At 41.1% G+C, this 16,493-nt stretch overlaps 2 protein-coding genes across 3 annotated transcripts in view; both read left to right on the plus strand.

Moving 5' to 3' along the window:
- The window catches only part of LOC124788487 (trichohyalin-like), a 76,189-nt gene that overhangs the window by 48,871 nt on the left and 10,825 nt on the right, over window positions 1-16,493 (plus strand). The gene's annotated exons all lie outside the window — the stretch shown is intronic.
- The window catches only part of LOC124790016 (integrin beta-PS), a 121,130-nt gene continuing 111,307 nt past the window's right edge, over window positions 6,671-16,493 (plus strand). For both annotated transcript variants that reach the window (XM_047257566.1, XM_047257565.1), the window contains exon 1: window positions 6,671-6,781. The gene's annotated coding sequence lies outside the window, so the exon portion shown is untranslated. The remainder of the gene's footprint in view (window positions 6,782-16,493) is intronic.

Raw genomic sequence — 16,493 nt, forward strand, 5'->3', positions numbered from 1 at the left:
GCGCACAGGGAGGAACAGAAAAGGAGGAACCTCAAACGGCGAAGCGGAGGAACAAGAGTAGAACGGAAACAAAGAATGGCAAAGGGAACAGAAAGCAGGGGTGAGGCTATTCTTATATCAGTGACAGACAATGCGGAACATTCCTAATAAAACACCAGACATGTTCCCCAAGCGAGGGGATAAAGAATAGCAAAATGATAGACATGCAGTGCGGAAGGGGAAATATACTCCAAAGACCCAGGCCCCATGGTAGGCAAGCACAAACCTGCCAAAGAGTGGTGAGCCCCCTGGGTGGGCAGTTTCAAAGTGGAAGGAGCCGCTGAGCCATAAACCTGCCTATCATAATTTAGTCGGACAAGACCAGAGCACAACAAGGATGGAGAAGAGTAGTATCGTCTGCACCCCAAGATGCATGGGCTAGAAGGCAGAGAACATTAAGCTTCTGCATGCATGTAGTCTTTAAGTGGCGAATATTGGGTAGCTATGTCAGCTTTTTATCAAAAATAACGTCCCAGAAATGGGACTGTGCTACAAAATCGAGGAGCTAGTCGCCTAAATAAAGCTCGGGATCAGGATGTACTTTGGGTCGACGGCAAAAAAAAAGAACTGGAAGCCAAGGGAGATGGACCATGCAGAGGCCTGTCAGATTGTGCCTTGGAGTCGGCACTTAGCAGATGCTACCGAGTGGGAGCTGCACCAGATGCAAAAATCTGTCAATGTACAACACTGGGGTAACCACAAGCCTAACAGAGGTTACAAGGCCATTGATAGTTATGAGGAAGAGCGTGATACTTAGCACAGATACCGCTCTCCTGAATCTGAGGGGCACTGAGCGAAGTCTCAACTCGAACCTGGAAGAGCTGGTGAGATAACTGACATATAAAAATCTGAAGCTGACCACAGAAGCCTCAGTCATGGGGGTTAACAAAAATGCGATGGCACCAAGCGTTGTCATGTCATATGCCTTATGCAGGTCAAAGAAGACTGCAACAAGGTGCCAGTAGTTAGTAAAAGCCTGTCAGATGGCTGTTTCCAATTTGAGTAGATGGTCAGTTGGAGATCTTCCTGCCTGGAAGCCACACATACTGGGACAACAGGCTCTAAAATTCGAGTACTCAACATAATTAGAAGCTAACCATCCTCTCAAGCAGTTTACAAAGTACATTCGCCAGGCTAATTGGGCAGTACCTGTAGAGAGCCGTTGGGTTCTTCCCAGGCTTAAAGACAGGAATAACTATACTGTATCGCCATTGTGATGGCACTCATGAGTCAAATGCATTTGAAGACGCTGAGTGAATGTTGCCTCTGGGGAACATCCAAGTGCTGGATCATCTGGTTGTGGATGGAATCCAGGCCTGGACCTGTGTCTCATGAAGGGGTAAGAGCGTGCAAGAATTCCCATTCAGTGAAGGGTTCATGACAGGGCTCAGTCAAGTGTGGGACAAAATAGAGGGAGGGGCTGTTCAACTGTGTTTCTTCTGGAGAAAGGTAGGACAGGAAGAGGCTGCTGTTGTCACCACAAAGTGTGGCGCGAGGTGTTCTACAAGGAGCAATGGATCAGTGCCCAGAGCGCCTTTGAGGTTAAGACCCTGTGCAGTGGACTGTTGCTGGTTGCATAAAAGGCTGCGGAGCTTGGATCAAACCTGCAAAGAAGAGGCATGAATCCCTAGGGAGGAAACGTAATGCTCCCACCATTCCATTTTACTGTGACGTCCTTGGTCCACCCCAGTAGATGGTGACGATGAGGGGGACCTGTGGATAGGGGGACAACAGTACCAGCAACATGAACAATAGTGACAAAGACGCCTTGCACGATCTGTCACAGATGACAGTCCAGGTTGTGCACTCAGCCCACCTGGCAGTGATTCATGGTGTGGCTAACAGAGGACTTACTCAGTGTAAGGAAGTGGCCTACCTGGAGAGAGATTGACTTTGCAAATGGTGATTGCTGGAGTTGTTTGCACTCTAACCAGTATCACTTCCAAGCTGGCACATAGATGGATCCGTCACTAATGACATTGGAGTGAACCAAAGTGCAGACCCCACCAGACGCTACCCCGGTGCTGTCACGGTTCTGATAGAACATGCCATAACCACGAAATGTTGGAGAGTGGTCATTATGGAAATGCATTTCTTGAAGAACAAGACAGAAAACAATAGGAGGAGACAAGACCTTGTATTTCCAGTAGGTGACGACAGTGTATGTTGCAATTCCACAGGATGATGTGGCAAGAATCCACGTTAGAAAAAGAAACAGAGAGGAGGTCATGTCACTGTCAGCGGTCATGACAACTGAAACACACAGGTGGCGGAACACAGGAGCTTCCCTCATGGAGTGAGTGTCCAGTCACCACACAGATGGTCCACCGTACAGTGGTAAGACATTCCCAAAACACTAGCACTAAAAGCAGCTTGTGAGTGGTGAGACGTACAGCTTCCGTAACATCTCTAGCACGTAACTTGACCTCTGGAAGTGTGTCCCCATCGAAAGCCAGAATGAGAATGAAGGCACCGGTATGAGTGTGGTTGTCTTTGCAACCCTTCTGCAAATATCGAACAAAATGAACACCTTGTCGTTCCACACTAGTTCAAAGTTCCTCATCAGTTTGTAGGATGAAGTCCCTATGAAAAATCACTTCCTGGACCATACCCAGAGATTAGTGAGGAGTAATAGACACTGGGATGTTGCCAAGAAGATCACAAGCACGAAGAGTCGCAGATTGGGTGGCAGAAGAGGCTTTGATTAACAGGGAGCCAGACCGCATCTTACTAAGAGACTCCAATTCACCAAACTTTTCCTCGATATTCTCCACAAAAAGCAATGGCAGTGAATGTGTCCCCATCTCTCAGAGTATAGACGAGATAGCGGGAAAGCATTTCATCTCTTGACAGTGACCCTGGTCCTCCTACCATGATGTAACCAGGGAAGGGAAGGCTTCTGCGTCATATGAAGCAGTGTTCAATGATCCTTCACCATTTGAAGAGACAGCCATTTGAGAACAGCCAGATTTTTGCAGCTTGATATACTTCATGCACCAAGCATCTGCCCTGACACCACCCACTGCAAAAAAAAAAATGGTTCAAATGGCTCTCAGCACTATGGGACTCAACTGCTGTGGTCATAAGTCCCCTAGAACTTAGAACTACTTAAACCTAACTAACCTAAGGACATCACACACATCCACGCCCGAGGCAGGATTCGAACCTGCGGCCGCAGCAGTCGTGCGGTTCCAGACTGTAGCGCCTTTAACCGCTCGGCCACTCCGGCCGGCCCACCCACTGCAATCAGGGGCTCTCCCCATGGGTGCCACCCAGCCACAGCAAGGGCCACCTAGCATGGCAGCCGTTTCCAGTTCAGAAGCTCCAAGAAGACGAGCAACCACTCCTTGGCATACATGGGGAGAGAACAGCTCAGATATCAGTAGTGCGATCCCTGTGTTGTCAATCTCGGCCAGATGGGTACTTAACAGCCCTACTACATGGACTGGCTACACTTTCTGGTGACCTAGCAGGGTGGAAGGGGGCTACAGTTGAGAATGGAAAGGGGAAGGAAGGGGGAAGAGGAATCCACACCATAGATGCTAGGGAGGGAGTTCTTCCCCAAATGTCTCACACTAAAAGCAGAAAATTTATAAGTGGAAGAGCAAGGACCTAAACACGATGAAAGCACACACAGAAGGGACCAGGTGGATAGCCAGGTTGATATAAATCAGAACACCGAGAGAGGGGAAGGGGAGGGCAATGGGGAAGGAGTGAGGACAGGGTGAAGGAAATGCAACCAGGGAAGGAAGAACTGGCTGCAATAGCTCGGGACCCCATGAGCACACAAACTCCTGAAAGAACCATGAGCACCGGTGGGGGATTTAGACAATGGACTGACAGTATTAATGCTATTAATATATCTGCTCTATGTGAACTAATAAATAAAGCTTTGCAGTAAGGAATGTAGCAATAACAGTGTGAAGGTAGTTTAGGAAATATGTACTAGAAGAGGTTGTGGATCAAAATTAAGAACTGTTTGCAATTTTTGTGATTCAAGCAAATGTAGTTATACTTGTGGCATAACTGAACAGAGAGTGTATTACACAGATATTAAACTTGCTTATGCTATGAGGTGTATAGGCAAATGGTACAGAAGTGAACAAATTTTCTATGCTCTTATGGATTTACTTTCCCCTACGAGGTTTGAGAGGTACAATAAAATTGTTCTTCATACTTTAGAAGAAGTAGCAAATGATAGTATGAAAAATGCTCTTCAGTAAAGTGTAGACATCAGTGAAGCAATACACGTATGTCTGAAGCCACTGGATTTATCCTGGCAACCAAGAAGCCATAGCTCCCTAAATGGTGTAGTGACAGCTACCTCCTTCAACAATGGTAAAGTCATTGATGTGGAATGTATTACCGAGTACTGTCACAGCTGTACTAGTGCAACTGGAAATCGTAAATGTTTGATTAATTTTAGTGGTTATGTTGGAGGGATAAAATCTGAAGGGGTTGTGAAGATGTTTCACAGGTCAATGGAGAAATATGGTGTGATATATACATATTACCTAGGAGATGGAGATTCAAAAGGGTACTAAAACGTTTGTGACTCAAAACCTTATGCTGACACAGAATTGGAAAAATGGAATGTGTTGGACATATCCAGAAAAGGTTAGGTACAAGATTGAGGAACTTTAAGAGGAGTTTGAAGGGAATGAAATTAGCTGACAGTAAGTGCATTTGTGGACATGGTCAGCTTACAGACAAAGATACAGACAGGCTGCAGTATTATTATGGACCAACCATAAGACAAAATAAAAATGACCTTGAGTGAATAAAAAGGCAGTATGGGCTACCTTCTTTTATAAATCCTCCACAGATGACAGCCCAGGTTGTGCACTCTGCCTACCTGGCAGTGACTCATGGTGTGGCTAATAGAGAACTGTTACTCAAGGTGAGACCTATGACCATAAACATTCTTTGCCATTTGCTATAACAGAAGTTATGAAATCTATGTAAAATGAGCTTAGTGACAAGATAATTAGAGAGTTGTTTGCATTGTAAGACTCAAAATCCAAATGAAAGTTCCAACAATTGTATATGGAAACAAATACCAAAAACTGTTCTAGCAGGACTAAATACTTTTAAAATAGCTGTGTTAGATGCTGATCTGTACTTCAATGATGGTTCAGTATCAAGGCTTCATGTTATAGATCTGATGGGAGTGCCTGGTGGACTAAATATGCATAGAACTCTAATAGCCATTGGCTGAAGGAGACACTTCGAAACAGAAAAATCAGTGTTCAAAGCCACCAAAGAAGAAAGGTAGTACTGCGAAAAAGAGAAAGAAGGAAGAACACAGGAAACAATATGAATATGGACCTGGGATGCATTAGTGCCGTGCAAGTTTAATAGAAAAATCAAGTTGTTATTTAATTTCCTGAAAGTTAAATTATTTCATGATTTGGTACAGTTTGGCTAAAAAATATTACAGATAGAGAGCTGAAAATTTATACAGTCTTCAAACATGCTTAACTAAGAGAGACTACTCATGTGACTTAACTCTGAAAATAAAATACTTTTTTGAAGCAAAACCCTGAATTCATTTCCATAATTTTTGATAGTCATACTTTAATTTTTTTGTACCACACTTTTTGACAGCAGTATCTTTTCAGTAGTGTGCTTTAAAGATAATAGTGTAAAGAACTTACAGGGAAAAATAAATCTACTTTCTTTGAATTTTGAATAATATGTGCCTATGATGTACACACGTAATTAGTATGGTTTATTTCACCTGCAACAAAGAATACAAATAAAGTGTGAGATCTAAGGATATGGTTTACGCATTAAGATGTTCCCAAAAGATGTCTTAAAACGGTAAGCATTATATGGGCTTTCAAATCATACTTTTATTGAAAACTGAGTTTTTTCACCGTTTCCCCTGGTATTCACGGGCCAGTGTGCTTAAGAAGGCACAGTCTGTATATTAATAACAGTAAGGAGCTATTCAATGACTATAAATGAATACTACTACAAACACACTACTGAGGCTTTTTAGGCAATTTCAGAGCAGAAACTAGTTATGTTACTGTGGGATAATCATGTGAAAATTGTGTTGTTCTTACTGTGGGTGAGGGGGCACAATCTGCACTTAGTGTGTGATTACATGCATACGAGAAAGATGCAATTCATTTGAAATTACATTAAAAAATTCACTAGTAAATCCTTACAACTGTATGTGAAACGTGCACGTGACGCCAATGTACAACAATAAGGCTGACGCTACAAGTGTTGATGGCGCCAGTGGCGACCAGTTTTCCATGTATCATTTCATTTACAGATGATTTGAAAAGAATTTGAGTTTTAATAGTTTTCGTAGATTCTAAGAACTTTGTGTATGTATGGTAGCTGTTACTTTAGAAACTATTAGTTTTGAAATACTGTGACGGCTAAACACAGCCACTATGGCAAAACATGTTCTTCTTTCTCCTTATTAATTTAATAGCTCAAGCTATGGAGAGGATATGGTATTAAGAACACTTCGTTTTGTATACCAGGATAGTAATTCGCAAATGTCAATGATTTATTTGTATCGAAGTAACAAATTTCCCCGTGGCGTAAAAGACAACTGAAAGTAGTGCTTTTGCTGTTCGAATGTTGGCAAGACAGATTACCAATTCAAGTAGCAGACTGGCTCAGTTGCGAGAACGAGTTGTAGTGGAAGAGTGTGTGTGAGTGGGAGTAGTGGTGGGTCGTCTTAATGTTTTATGTTTAACGTGTGAAAAGAAGATCTGTGGTAAGTGTATGAATTTTGATACATATACGAAAAAACAGAAAAATGTGATACGTGTACACATATGTACAAACCGAGATTTTGCCGTAGGCCTATACATCGTATCATTGTTTTTATCTGGGATAATTATTTCAGTTTACATTCGTCATAGACGCGAATATCCTGATTATTGGATAGTTTGATTATACAGTGCGGTATATACGGAAATAATAAAGCATGTGTACCGTATGCGAAGAGATTTTTCCAGTAATGTTTATGTTCCACTTGCGTCTGATTACACAGTGGTATTTTTAAAGCTGTAATTGAAACCTTTGAAAGAGTTTCTGGCTTGAATCTATAGCCTACGTCAACTTGACGCAAGAGACAACGACGTTTTACTTTGGAAATAAAGCTGTTAACTGTCATGTGCAGCTGGGATGACTTGTGAGTCATTGTATCACCCACCAAATCACAAAGTTTCACTTATAAGATATTGAAATTTTAGTTAAAACGTTGTATGCAGCTATGATCTTTCACGTAAAAAGTAAAAAGATTGGACATATAAGCTTCTTTAAAGGATAGGCCATTTGTAAGGAATGGTATCTGAGTCATAATAGTGAATCACGAATGATGTGTCCAGTTCGGTGACATATACTCTTGACTTTAGGATACGTTGGTTGAGAACATTCAAGTGTGCTGCTTTACGGAGAGGAAGTGCGAGTCTCCTTTTTCAATAATGACAAGGCGCGGAGCCCTTGCAGATCTCAACGGCAATTGGTAATCAGTATATCATAGTGTGTAATAAACATGTGAAAACTGCTCTTTCTTTTCCTGTCACCCCTATTCTGCTACGGTTCCTTAATGTTAATATTGGTGAGTGTACTTTGTTCAACTTGTTAACTTGAATTCAAAACTTATCACAAAGTTAAATTATCTCACCATCATTTGTCACCTTGTGGCATGTAATGCACATCAGCTTCGTTCTGCCATGATTTTTTAGAGACTTGTAGCGGGAGTGTCACTATAAAAACAATGGTTTTTAATGGGTTGCCTTAATTCATCTTTTTAGTAGTTCCTATTCAGTAACTGAAAGGAACACATGATTGTAAGTGTAAAGTGAAACATCAGTTTGCCAGCATGTTTTCATCCATTACTGTATGCCAAAATTTTTCTTTCATTCATGAATTGCCTTGTATTGGAATTGTATGCAATATCTTAAGAAAACTACACAGTGGCATAGGTTAGGAATGTGTTTAGTAAAGATGTGTGTACATCTGACTGGAGAGGTTATGTCTGTAAATTTGATACTACAGTAAAATTCATGAAAGGACTTTCTCTTGTAGCTTGGCTAAAACATCAGGTATCAGTATTATCTTCATGCATTTCTTTGTACTACATATTTTTTTCACCCCTTACACAAGTGATACTTTATAGCTAGTCTGCTATAACGTGTTTGCAATTGGATTTTTTTCACATGTTTTCAAATTCCTGTGTCCCTCTTAATAAGTGTGGGTGTAAAATAGTCAGCAAAAATAAATTCTCAGCCTGTCAGAACCACCTCTAGGCCACTTGCAGTGTTATGTTAATATATCTACATGGCTTGATAATTACATAGATTTTTGCGCATCTTTTGATCTGTCATTCCATAGCTTAATTGAGTTAATGGTGTATGGGTAGCAGTATATTTCATCTAGCCACTTTTACTGTCTTTGCATTGATTCCACTTGTGAATTCTGATGCCAGCTGTGTTGCATTCTACATTTTATTGTGATCAAATCATTTTATTGAGGTATTTCCATTAATTTAGCCCTTTTATTTTTCTGGCAACGAATTCAGAACTAATGATTCTCCTCCATCATGACAACACATATTTGGAAAAATTTAGAACATTGTTGGAGAATGTCAGCGATTAAACACAAATGCTTCAAAGAAAAAAACAACAAGAATTACAACAAAAGGAGCAGTTTTTAAAATTTTGTTGTGGGGCTGCACATCCTCATTATGTTTTTAGAAGGAAAACTTGATCCAGACAGGCTTTAGTATGTCTATTGTATGTGCCATTAGCTAATTTTGACAGCTATTTTCAGACACTTCTCAGAAACAAATGGTTCAAATGGCTCTGAGCACTATGGAACTTAACAGCGGAGGTCATCAGTCCCCCAGAACTTAGAACTACTTAAACCTAACTAACCTAAGGACATCACACACATCCGTGCCCGAGGCAGGATTCGAACCTGCGACCGTAGCGGTCACACGGTTCCAGACTGAAGCGCCTAGAACTGCTCGGCCACTCCTCTCAGAAACATCAAGTTTCACATTGCATTTGGCTAAATAGCCACTAGGCATAAATATGTAAAGGAACACAAATACAATACAATTGTGCACAGCATTACATCCATTAGTAATATGTAAACAGAGAGCTTTCTGTGACTATAAATTTTCTAACGATTGAATATCAAAAAATATTTTCAATCAGAGAGAGCATGCAGCAGTCAACTAGTTAGTGGAAACACAGAGTAGCCACAGAGAAATACTAAAGAATTGGGATAGAGGAAGGAAAAAAAAAAAAAGACTGCAAGAAAAGGCTTAGAATACAAGAGAGAAAATTAACAAAGTTTATACTTCCATATTTATTTTCCTCCCCTCCTGGTCTTGTTATGGCCAGCATTGAACACTGGTAACGTTTTATCCTAGGTGTACCTAGTTGTAGTTTTACTGTTGTATATCTAAAGGGAACGGGAGCTTGGGAGTCAGAGAGAGAGAGAGAGAGAGAGAGAGAGAGAGAGAGATTTAGTTGGAATTTGTTTACCAAACAAAAATGCAATAACATACAAAATACAGAGAAACACCCAAATAAAAGTAGTTTGTGATGTTTAACTTTGATTCGTGATTATCTCTGCAGCTAAATTCGTAATTGTAGAAATGAGTAACATCTGTGGAACGGGCAACCAAAAATGACTTCACAACAGTTTTCCAAACACTTTGGTCCCTTACCACTAATTCTTGTGTTCCGTAACAAGCACCAGGAAGTTTTTCGGTTCAGCTCAGAATGTGTTACAGGACACACACATATTGCTGCGTCTCATGCTGCATTTACTCGCTGCGTAACTGTGTAACGTAGTGGTGGCTGTAGTTATGGTCTTCAGTTCGAAAGCTTGTCTGACGCAGCTGTCCACGCTACTTTATATTGCACGTGCCTCAACATTTCCGAGTACCTACTGCAACACACATTCATGTGAATCTGCTTTCTTTATTCATACCTTTGTGTCCCCGCAATTCGATTCATTATCACCTCATTGATTGCACGAAATGCCCATGTAATCTGAAATTTTTCTACAGAATCACATTTCAAATGCTTCAATTCTCTATTTTTCTGAGCTGTTCATCGTCGTGTACCGTGTTTATACTTAATAAAGTTGGGTGTACTTCTTGGTTGAAATAAGTAATTGGATTTTTTCCGTAACTAAAGGAGAATGTAGTTTGTTTCATATTTAATGTGTGCTAGGGCGCCCACTCTGTATAACCAACCACCAATGTGTTCCTTCCATTGGCGATGGGCGTTAACGCTGTACTCCCACGTGCTCGCCCACTGCGGTTTCTTCCTGCATTGCCGACGCTGCGTTAGCGGGACCAGTTCCTCAGCTCACAAGACAACTAAAGCAACGGGTTTCCGCTAGTCGCCAATATCTAGTTTTATAGGCTTTTTCATTGCATATCTCTCCTATAAGAAAGGAAGGCCACGAGGCATTTCACACAGTTCTCGTTTCAGGCGCCATACTCAGTACCCATAAATGACAAAGTCCTAATGGTGAGTTCTAAGCATCAGAATTTTTATTCTTGAAGACGTTTAGACATCCTCAGCATATTTGAATGCACGATATATGTATGATGAAAAATTTCCATAAATAACAAACTGGAAATCCTTTCGTTTAAATTTTGAGGTTCATAGAAAAGTAAACTTCGGAAATTGTAATTTTTTCGTACTTTGTTATTTCACTCTAGTAAGCCCAGATCATAAATACATGCGACACATGCATTATACCGACAACAGAGCCGTTAAATAGCGGATTCGTCGTACAGTCTGTTAGAACTGCTTAACAGCAAGATGTGAACAGCTGCTTTGTATTTAAAGTTTATTGTAGTGAAGTCCAAAGGCGCAGTCACTGCGCTAACGTCATGAAAGTATCCTGATCAATCGCCATTGCTAGCCGGACTATTTGGGCACCGGACGGCACACCTGCAGCGTTTCCACCGTAGTATACGGTTCTAAAAATATCTGCGCCCTCACAGAACCATGTTTTTTAACTCGCAAAGGCCAACGTTGGCGCCAACAATGTTCATCCAATATGTGGATCGATGAAATAGCATTGAAACAATGTTGGTACGAGTTCGTTGTTTGTCAGTATTTCGACCAAACATCGAAGGAAGACACACTGTCAGTGCCGATACGCGTACCACACAATGGCACCAACGATGTTTCCTGTCTCTACCGTTTTTAAACCGAGTTTGTAGTCATATTTATTTCCAAGCTGATTTTTCGAAATGCCCCAGGAACAGTGGAGCAATATTATTCACGCGTAAAACCGTAAATGAACCGGCCGCGTTCTGAAAGTTATACTTGTTTACGTCGCCTGAGTTGACAAATATTTACATGTATTATTGTTTTTCTGACATGTTCTACATCCTGGAGGACCTCCTCACTACGGATCAATTTGAATGAAAATAAATCTAATCTAGTGCCTGTATGAGAATTAAACTGAACATTGGCGCCGATGTGTGGGCGCTATCCCGTACGTAATGGCCAGTGTCATTGCTTTCCGTGCGCATACACGGAACATTGAGTGGCAGGCAATGTAGCATAGTATTGTGTGGTTGAATCACTCGTGAAGAGCCCTTTGGTCTTTCTAGAGGCTGCAGCTGTACTATCGACGAAGATGAGCCAAGGCAATTCGTTTCTAGTATCTAGCGTCCTCAGTGCTTGCCTACCATGACCCGCTGCCTACTCACAGAGCTCACTGTCCGTAATGCGTGCTCCAGGGTGGTCACACCGTCACAAACTGCAAACATCATTGTGCCTAGTTTGTATATACTTCAGACGAGCCATGACAACAGAGGGAGGAAATCATATCGTCAGATGCTTTAAAGATCCTCGAAATTAACTTCTAGATTTTAGGGAGAAATTTGGTACGTGTTCTTGCTGCGTCAGAAGTGTTCCATTCATCTCCATAGCTGAAAAATGCGGTTCTGTATTTCTTTATAAGGGCCTCAATTCAATGTATACTATGTACTTGCGTTTGATCGTCTTTCTGTGGCCCTTACTTCCACAGAATTATCACGAGCTTACGAAGTAACAGGCCCGTTGTTCAGTATCTTTTACCTTTATTCAGGGGAAACGGGCCTCAACTCACCCTCCCTTCGTCGGCAGTTATGTTTAAAGTTAGTTCTAAATAACTTAAAGGCGAATGTTGAAGTGGTTCCTGAAATCGATCATAGCTTCATTGTAACAACGCCCTTGACGTTCAGTGCTTCCAACTGATTGATCTTGACATCGACATGATATCGTAGCAGATTCCTCTCCTTTTCTCTAGGCATTAAGAAGCCATATTACTTGACTCGAGAAAATTTACAATACTGATATGCAGTATTCCAATGGTCAATTGTAGAAAATATGGCAACAGATTGCTCTAGGTGTAAACAAGTATTTTTAACGTCTGCAATCTTTGCTCTCCTACAAGAATTGTCAATGCCATTTTCTTTGAGTAGCATCAAAAATCGCAACCTGACAGTGGATCAAAATTATCCAGTTGGGCGTCGAGCAAGTTACGTATTCTTTTCTAGATGCAATGTTAGGTATGAGCAATATAAAAGCTAGACATATGTTTTATCATCTCATTACTTTCCAGAAACAATCTGAGACACTTTTTCCACCCCAAAATGTGTCACGAGCTTCACTAGACAGTAACACCTTTTCTTAGCGGTGAGGGTGTGCAGGATATTATTGTACTCAATCTTATACGAATGGACCCTAAATTCAAAGAGTGTGACGGAACGGTAACAAAAAAAAATTCTTTCGGATACTTTTCTGACAAGGTCAGAATTTCATTGGCGAGCGTTGCTCTCGTTGACATTTTTGAACGGTGACAAGTCTGAAAACCCACCCCAATAATACTGCAAAGTGCCCAGAAGGCAAGTAGGTATACCCTCTCTGCATAGCTTTGTTAATCATCGGCCGTTCCATTATGTTGTTCACGTACTGCAGTTTGTTAGTCAGTTGTTGCAACTCTGCGTCGCTTTGGGCAGGGACCATCACATCTTAGTCTCTCTTGGCTACATTTAAATTTACTCATTTTTCCACTGCATCGTAAGATGGTGTGCCTCGAGTTTTGTGTGTCCATGTGTACGTTGGCCTGCTTTGGGAACGCCCAGTGCATTTTATAATGGATGTGTCCACTTCCATCTTCAACTTTGCGTTGCCTTATGGAAGCAAAAGCAGACTGATTTTATGCCACAGAAAAAAACAAATACGAATTGATGATGGTTTGCTTCGTTTATATAAATTTATTTTCCGATGAATGTTTTACTTTTTGCTGGGTGACAGAGTGGCTAAGAGGCAGCCTAAGGTACCAGGTTCGGTGTCCAACCGCTCCTACGATTTTTTTTGTTGGAAATATTGAGATCTCCAATATCACCTGTCCGTCATCTCAGTATATAACCATAAAAACTATATAGAAACTAAATAAGTGTTGTAATGTGCTGTTCTCTCGCTGGTAATGAATGAATGAATGTGATACACCGTATCATTGCGTCACGGGCCGAAGCCGATGACCGGTATCGCTAGGTTCAATTCTGCCCTCAGTCGGCTTTTTGTCACTTGTCGCTTCTTTCACCACTGAGAATCATTTGTAAATGTGAAAACTGGTAAGCTGTACAATGGTTCTGAGTCTACAGTAAACTGTGCAACCTCTGTAGGTGGCTGGAGGAAGGCTTTGGCATACCGCTTCAAATAAAACCTTACCTAGCAAAGCACTGTAACCTTCAGGTTGATTTTTTAACCCTTATTTAAAGAAATGGAAACTAGTTCCTGGTTTCATGCTTTTTCCCTGAGTAGTCTTCTTCAAACGATTTTGATGTGGCAGTTCGATGGGTAGAAACTGGGCTAAAAGGAAGCAGTGGGAGAACGAACAAACAAAATGAATTAATCATATAATCTAACTTAACATCTACAATAAGAATAATATTTCTATCAGTGCAAAATTGATATTGTCACTGATTCACCCGGAGTCGTTCTTGACCTAGTAAGAACTGGGGCACTGAAGAGATTGGGACAGTTGGAACGAAAGACACTCAGGAGCATTTTGGGACCCAGAACAACAGAAGATGGTCGATTTGGAAGACGAGCGAACCAAGAACCACATACCCAGATAGAATCTCCGACATCAGGAAAAGGAGCGTGTTCTTCAGACATCTTTAGAATGGACAAGGGGAGTTTAATACAGCAAAACAATACAGTTTGTGCAGAACAAGAGAACCAAAGTACGCTGAAACAGAGGTACAAAAGGATTTGGAACAAACGGGAATACAGGAACCGTAGATAGTCAATGATTTTTAAATTAAAAAATAGAGCTTTTACTAGTTTCGAAGACAGAAACTAGACCCAGAACAAAATCGTCATGGACAGAAGAGCGAAAAGGTTGCGAAATATGAAAATGAAAGAATATTGGAGGAGAATCGAAGTTGACGCTAATAACGTCGTCCTCAGATGGCCAAAACGAAAGGAAGAAACAGTTTGGTTTAAAAACCGATCTTTGTCGTCATTGTTCATGCTGCGGCTTCACAGCTGACTGGACAACCTTGGTCACTGATATGATGCTTCGACGTAAAAACCTCACACATTCTCTAGGACTCTACGTTGAAAAACGTGCTTGCTCGGTAAGTTGTGTTTAAGACAGGTGGTGTACGAACTGTTATGGACAGATCGAAATTGTCTGGTTTTTCTTTTCAGTGATTCAGTCTCCATTTTTAGCGAGCTCAGCGTGTATTCAATCATCTCTACAGCTTAAATTTTGCTGTTTTTTTTATCATTGAGAGCTGTGCGAGGCGATTTAGTTGTGTCAGGACCCAGATTTCTCCCTTAGTGATGCGCTGAAACGCTGTATCATTCGGAGACAAGGTGAACGTGAAACAGTAATAGTTCGTGAGCAATAAGGAGTCTTCCGTTGACTGACGATCAAGCACCATGTTCTACATCGCCTTTGTTGCCTCGTTCCTGCGAGTTTTCTGCATGGTGGTAGAAGCAGCACACACACAGCTCACTACAAAATGCTGCTTCGTCAGCGTGGGTGCGGCTGCATCGGAAATACCGGAAGTTTTGCATTAGTTTCTTGCGCGGAAACCCGTGACTCATCGCATCCGCAGCACCCACGACTTGGTCTACCCACCTTACGTCCCTTCCAAAGATTTTTAGCGTGCATTACCATCAATTACTGTATTCTTCCGTCACGCACCATCACCAGTGATCTGCATTTGTTCTGTATAAATGTTGCGGAAGCTCATCTGATTTATCATAGAGTAGTTTTTTAGCTATAACTTTCTCAGGTTTAAGTATATGACGAACCATCTCCTTAATACGAACATTTTTGGTTAAACTTTACTGTGAATTATTGATATCGAATGATTACTTTGGAGTAACCTGTGGCCCTCTCAGAAAATCAAAACACTATTTCAGTACATGGCTCGTAGTTTTTCGGAGGTTTTTGACTGTAAAGATGAACGAAATAATAAATGTGAAAGTAAAATAAATGAAAAACTACTACTAGAGGTCACAGGTTCCTTTCCTATCGTGTTACCTAGCATGTATGACTACACTTTGAAGGAACAGAAATGACGTCAAATCTAAGGGAAATACTCGTCAAGATTTTCTGCTACAGTGACGCCAATTTGACGTTACACGCAATATCGTCAATCGATGCGGCAGGCATATTTAGATGTTTTGTATTGTAACTTGCAGTACGTATTTCAGAACATGGCGCATTGAAGATTTATCACCAACACGTCATCATTAATAACGTATAAACGATATAAGCCTTCGAGAGATATTATAATAAGCAAAATGGAGACCAAAATCACATGACCAAGCGCTAGCTTAACGTATATTGTCGTGGTGTAAGGAGTCTGAGGATATAGGTTCGCATCCTGCTACATGTTGTTTTTCCTAACGTTACCGTTCTTAACATTCTGGGACTTTCTTATGAATGTGATACAAATCCATCTGCAACATTCGATGTTATTTAGATTTCGGATTGATTAGAGAACAGTGGATGAAATAAGTGTGTGGTTAGGCAGAAACCTAAAAAAAGTTTAAATTGCTGCGTCTGAAATGGGCAGCAATAAAATTCATATTTGCCCTTCTCAAAAATATTTAGCTATTTATTTCCGAGTATGTGGCAGTTTCCGGGCGTGATGACAGACAAGAACATGAAATGGCAGCTTAGACTGCTGCGGGTGAAAAGAAGAGCAGTAACATACGTATTCATGCTCGTCGCAAAGTCGATTCCTAAGGTTGTCGACAGTCTGTGCGACGCGAATATGACATCACGTTTGCAGGAAGTCTTGAGACAAGTGTTATCTCAAATGAATCTAAAATGTGCAAAGATCATATAGCAAAACAAAACAGTATTTCCGGTCAAGCATTGTGGAAACTTTTGGTTGTGCAGATACCTAATGGCAGTAGCACAAG

Source organism: Schistocerca piceifrons, chromosome 3 (assembly GCF_021461385.2).
Source record: "Schistocerca piceifrons isolate TAMUIC-IGC-003096 chromosome 3, iqSchPice1.1, whole genome shotgun sequence".
NCBI lineage: Eukaryota > Metazoa > Arthropoda > Insecta > Orthoptera > Acrididae > Schistocerca > Schistocerca piceifrons.